Genomic DNA, 6,264 nt, shown 5'->3' with positions numbered 1-6,264 from the left:
AAGAAAGGGCAGTTGCCAATCCAAAGCAATACCAAGTTGAGTAAAACTCAGTGCCCGAGTATAGAGGCAAAAGTAGTTGATATGAGCCGAGTACCTTACGCTTCCGCAGTTGGCTCTATCATGTACGCTATGACTTGTACTCGCCCTGATGTGGCCTTCGCTTTGAGCATGGTCAGCAGATGTAACATCCCCATCTGGCACGTATCACAATATTGTCCGCTTTGGGCCACTCGACACGTGGACTTCCCAGGGGGTCACCCATCCTGGTACTACTCCCGCCCGAGCACGCTTAACTGCAGAGTTCTTATGGGATCTGCTGCCCTCACGGCTTTAAAACGCGTTGTGATAAGGAAGGTATCTACACCCCTTATAAGGAATGCTTAGTTCTCCTTCCCAGCCGATGTGGGATCAGATCTAACCCACTTTAACTGTGACATCCCCATTTTCACGGCCAGAAAAGGCCGATTTTGTTTATGATTTATAAAAATCAGAGTACCTCTTTTAATAAAAATGTTACGGAATTTATTCCCAGTAAAACATGATAAATACGCTATCAAAGCATTTCCGAAGAAAAGTATTTTTACTCAATTGAAAACATTTGGGATGTCATCGTCAATACAGAAACATAAGCATAAACAGAACTTACATTCATTATCACTAGTGATCTATATCTCCTTAAATCTCTCAGTGTAATGTCACTTCATATCGACACCTGTGATATAAATAAACTGAGTGGGTCAGGTTGGGAAACCTAGTGAGTACATAGGTTTTTCAACCCACAATAATATAATTATTATGTTTAAACAATCAAACAATCAACCCAATTACCCATCCCGATTATCTTCTTTAGTCTTAAGGATCTACCCTAAGAGTCATCTATTCCTCGTTCATTCATTCCTAAGGATCATCCTAAGGAATCGACACGAAGTCCATCATTGCCATGGTTTACACAATGGGCACTAAGTCTTCATAGTCGCCCGGGCTTAGGCACTAAGGCTGCATAGCCGCCAGGGTTTAGGCACTAAGTCTGCATAGTCGCCAGGGTTTAGGCATCAAGTCTACATGATCACCATGGTTTAGGTATCAAGTTTGCATGATCACCAAGGTTTAGGCATCAAGTCTGCATGATCACCAAGGTTTAGGCACCAAGTCTGCATGGACGCCAGGGTTTAGAGTACACCGGGTGAACACATCGTTCACAACACCTACAGGTTGTGAGCCTGCTAGTGTTCCACTGGACTGTCTAGAATAGTCCGTGGTTGTCATCCGTACTCTGTTGAATGACGGGGCCATCATTTGGGAAAGGCTTCTCACATCGTCCACCTCTCACCCTCACCTCGTGGTCTATAACACCTCTCAACTCATCATCCAACTCATATTCCATCTATTACATCTACCCATGTTTTACCCCAACATTATCGTAGATATAAAATACATATACAGTTTAAATCATTTAAAACATGTATAAAATCGTTCATCTAGCATAGACAAAAAGTACTCAGATAATATGCACACATAGCACATAATTTATATAAAATACTTCATATCTATGTGTAAGATGAAAGTAACTATGCACTCACTTGAAAAGGTGGTGATTCCGAACTCAGACAGTGCTTCGCTTCTTCAAAAAAATAATTTCCTTCGACGAAACCTAGTATTATTACCAATAGAGTTTAGTCTATTATTTGCCGAGACTAATTAATAGTCTAACTATTATTACTATTATATAAGCGTTAAATAACACTCAATATAACTCATAATAATAGCCCAAATAATTATTTAAGGTCCTAATAATGTTACTATAATTAAATAAAAGCTATATTAAATATAGTATAAGCGTAGCTCACTTACAACGGGTTTTTATTAAAAACCGGGCTTCGCTGGAGCAGCGTTTCCGAGCCGAAAGCTTTTCTTCTCGGAGCCGTCGGGCGCTCCGGGGCTTTCTTCTCATGCTAGGGAGGTTCCCTAGACTTGGGAGGGGTTTAGGGAGGTTAGAGAGAAGTTAGAAAGAGAAAGAAATGCTTATGGTGTGAAGAAATAATGAAGGGTTCACCCTTTATTTATAAGGATTTTATAGTAAAGTAGCCGCTAAGTTTCGTCCGTATCTTCCGCGTATGAGCTCCGTTTTCTATGTTCTTTATATCCATGTGTTGGTATTTGCGAGGACTACAACTTTCATTTAGACCTCGTCGGCTAATTCTCCTTCTATCTCAGACAAGGTTCTAAATGGCGTGAGGCGTGGCGTGGCGGCAAGGCCAAGCCTCAAGCTTAACGAGCCATGGCGAGCCACGGCGTTTTTTAAGGCGTGATGTAAGGCGGTGATTTTGTATTAATTTAAAATTATATTACCACATAAATATAAATTTATATTAAATACAACTACTTATTAGAAGTGTTAGATCAATAACTAATAACAAAAAGTTAACAAAAACCACAATACTTGTATCTCCGATTTGAAAAGACATAACGAAGAGAAAAAAACTATGTCTCAAACGAAAAAACACGCGCCATAACACGCCATAACGCGCCATATCACGCCTTGCCACGCGTTACGCCTAACAGCAACGTTATGAAGCTTTTCGTAACGGCGAAGCCACGCCTCACGCCATGGCGCGCCTTGGCGCGCGCCATGGCGCGCCTTTTAGAACACTGATCTCAGATTTACAAAAACTATATCGTATTTATCGCGGTCGAAGAGTAGCGACTAAGCTTCGTCCATATCTTTCGCATACGAGCTCCATTTCTGAAATTATTTATATCCACGCGTTGGTATTTACGAGTACTACAACTTTCATTTAGACCCTGTTGGCTAATTAACATTCTATCTCGGATTTATAAAACTATATTGAATTTATCGCGCTCGAAGAGTAGCGACTAAGCTTCGTCCATAACTTTCGCATACAAGCTCCGTTTTTTTACTGTCTTTTTATCGTTTGACTCCTATTAACGATATCTTCATTTCTCGTTTAGATTATTTTGGCTGAAAATCGAACGATCTAAATGTAAAGTCCAAAATCGGATCTACCAATGATCAAAAGCAAATAACAACCACACAATGTGAAATAATAAGCAAAGAAATAACAAACCAAGCTTGCATACGCTTTATAGCTTTAAAACGTTGGATACAACTTGGTGGAACTGGAAAATACGAAAGGCATCAACAACCTAAAACATATGACACAACACCCTATTTATAGTCCTTATGACCGTGAGCAGTTTACGGCTGTAAGGAGTTTACGACCGTAAACTCAAGTACAACCGCAAACTATTACAAAATCGTTTTTCATACACAACCCCTATCACTAGCTACTATACCTAGACCAAACCATTTTACACGACCTTTCAATCTCCCCCTTGGTTTGGACTAGCACGAGGCCATCCCCTTGTTAACAATCATAACGTCCATTTTTCCCATGGCTCCATTCCACATACGCTTGCTCAAAATCCCAGCCACCATCGTCGTGTACACTTTAGCACCTTCTTCATATATATCTTCAACAACCTTAATCTAAAAGTTGCTGAGATAGTGAATATCCCACTTCCTGAACTGTAACAAGTCTCTGCGATCGTAGAGCCTGATGCACCCATTCTTAAGCTTAATGACGGCACCAGAAGTAGTTTCATCATAAACCCAACACTCCAATGAACTGAGAGACCCATCTGAATAGCCTTGAAGCATAGGAAACTGCTTGACTTGTTTCGTTGTGGGCCACATCACTACTTGTAACAGCTTGTCAGTGGACGGTTCCAAAACATCTGTATGTTCAAATACAACAGATTCTGCTATTGGCATAGACGGAAACCCCTTTTTCTCTTGATCATCAAGGAAGTGCTTGAATTGAGTAACTTGTGGGTCATTCATTAAATTGATGACGGGAGCTCAAGACAGCTCTGTCAAATCAATCCTTGTGTACGAGCTAAAATCATGACTATTCTTGTACAACTCAGAATTACTGCTCTTGCGAATGACTATCCACATCTTAAGGGGGTCATGGAATCCCTAAGAAGCAACTCCTGATCTGTCGCCAAACGTATCTCAGAACCGAACTACTTCATGATCAGTAACTGTGATTAACGGTTCGCCCCGAGAAGCATTCACATTAGTATTCCTCTTGAACAGCAACTAACCTTTCTCCACTTCTTCTTCTTGACCACGATTAATGATTTCTGTAATATGAGGAGCCAGAGGAGGTTCATCAACACCACAATCAGTAGTACCAAAAGACTGACTGACTGGTAGGTCAACCGGGAAAGCTTGTACGTGAAGATTAATCCTTTGTTCTTCAACAGACGTTTGATATTTGTTCCAAAGTCTACTTCAAGTTTCTTCTTCAGTTCAAAGTAGCTTGAAGTTAGCAGATTGAAATGATCTTGCAAGTCAGAAATCTGCTTAGACTTCAGCTTTTTATCCTTCTTGAGCTCGGCCACTTGTACTCCAAGATTAGATTTATCTGATTGCAACTTAGAAACTTGAATACTAAGATTGACATTCTCAGCACGAAGTTCCGCTACCTGAATATCTAGCTCAATATTCTTCTGGCTTAGAACTGAAATCTCCTTTTGCAACCCAGAAAGAGTGAGATTGTCATCCCTAGCACCACCTTCTTCAATGGAAACACCTTTTCCTCGAGGGTCTGGCGACAGAAGTTGTTCTTCAGCCATGTGCAACGCCAACCTTTCAGAAGCAACATCCCGATTATACCTTGAAACTGGGAAACCAGGCGGTGCAGAGGGACCACCCACAACAAATGCTGAACTCGGACCTGTTGAAAACATCTTGGTGGTTGTGAGTCTAGTGGTAGTAGTAGTGACAGGAGGGGTAGGAAGACCGCTAATCAAGTTTGCAATTAGCTCAGATTGCCTCACCTCTAGTCTTTGTCTCTTAGACTGAGGTTGGTCAGAATCTGGGGTAAATACACTCATAAATGGTTCAGATGTAGGAGAAGTGGATATCGGAGGGGAACATCCTATAACCATCTTCATGGGAACTGTAGCAGACACCATTTGTTCTGATGTTGGAGTTTGAGTTTCTAACGTTTCACTTGACTTCCTGGTCTCGGTTGTTGGCAAAACAACGTCATCGACATTGTTGAAAATCGTGTCAAGGTTTTCATGCGACACAACATTTGCACTGCTAGCTAGGGAAGCTGCAATGTCATCACGATCAAAACCTGTTAAATCAAGATCACTGAATGAATCATTTCTTTCTTCACCGACATGCATTTCCGCATCATCTTGATCTTGGCTCAACTCTTTTTCAAGTTCTGTAGCGAATTGAGCGTCAGGAGTTGGTGAATTATCCCTTTCAGTTCCTTCATCCTCAGATACATCAATAACTATGTTGTTTGGAGTCGATTTTTCTGCAGATGCCTGCTCTGACGAGGTTTGTTCAGACGAATCGTATGACTCTGTCGGTTCATCCAACTCGGTAAACTTTCCAAACTTCTCTAGGGGATACAGTCCTTGAAAGATAACCTTGCCTTTACGATTTTGTTTGATGAGTCCCACCGTGTGGGGACCCAAGGACTTCATATCAAGAGTCTTGCCCTCCTTCCTTACATCAGAAAATTGAATGTTGATGAATGCTTGGATAAAACGAGGATACAGAATAAAAGTATCTCGGGTAGAGGCTCTGATGTTAATAACAAATTCATCCAAGATGAACTTCGAGAAGTTGAATCTTATGCCAGCAGCAAGGGATACCAATGCACCAGTTGTGCGCTGTGAAATCTCATCGGCTCCAGACCTTCTGCCCGAAATGCAACTAACAAAAACATGCGCTAAGAACCTCCAGTATGGTTGCAACAACTTTTTTAGTGTCGGCGGAAAAGTTCCCTCGTAGCTCATTCTGCGTAGAATCCGTTGAGCGTCTTTAATTCCGATTTCAGTTGGGGAATTGGGTTGATCGTCAATAAGCAGCGCCTCGCGAATGAAACCTTCATCAATCACAATCTCCCGTCCCTGAACTTTGGCTTTCATAGTAAAATTGCCATCATCATCCATGTTTGACTGAGCGGTCGCCCAAAACTCCCGAATCAGATTTTGATACACCACTGGATTGACTGTGATCGCGGATGCTAAACAACATTCCCGCAACCGATGAATCATCGAGCGCATATGCTGGTGGGTCTGCAAGTACGATTGCAAGGTTGTGCATGTCTGCAAATTTCAAATTCGCCATTTTCTGCACTCAAACACGAACTGTGAGAAACCTCAAAATAAAATTTTATTTTGACCAAAAAAAATATTCTAGTTAAAAATAAG

At 41.3% G+C, this 6,264-nt stretch overlaps 1 pseudogene; it reads right to left on the bottom strand.

Annotated features, from left to right (window-relative positions):
* Window positions 1-225: 225 nt before the first annotated feature.
* Window positions 226-343, bottom strand: LOC145060685 (5S ribosomal RNA; annotated as a pseudogene).
* Window positions 344-6,264: the final 5,921 nt, after the last annotated feature.

The sequence above is a fragment of the Lactuca serriola genome, chromosome 6 (assembly GCF_051521515.1).
Source record: "Lactuca serriola cultivar US96UC23 chromosome 6, Lser_US96UC23_V15, whole genome shotgun sequence".
Taxonomy (NCBI): Eukaryota; Viridiplantae; Streptophyta; class Magnoliopsida; order Asterales; family Asteraceae; genus Lactuca; species Lactuca serriola.
The sequence above is the reverse complement of the archived record's forward strand: the minus strand, read 5'-3'. Positions and strand labels throughout refer to the sequence as shown.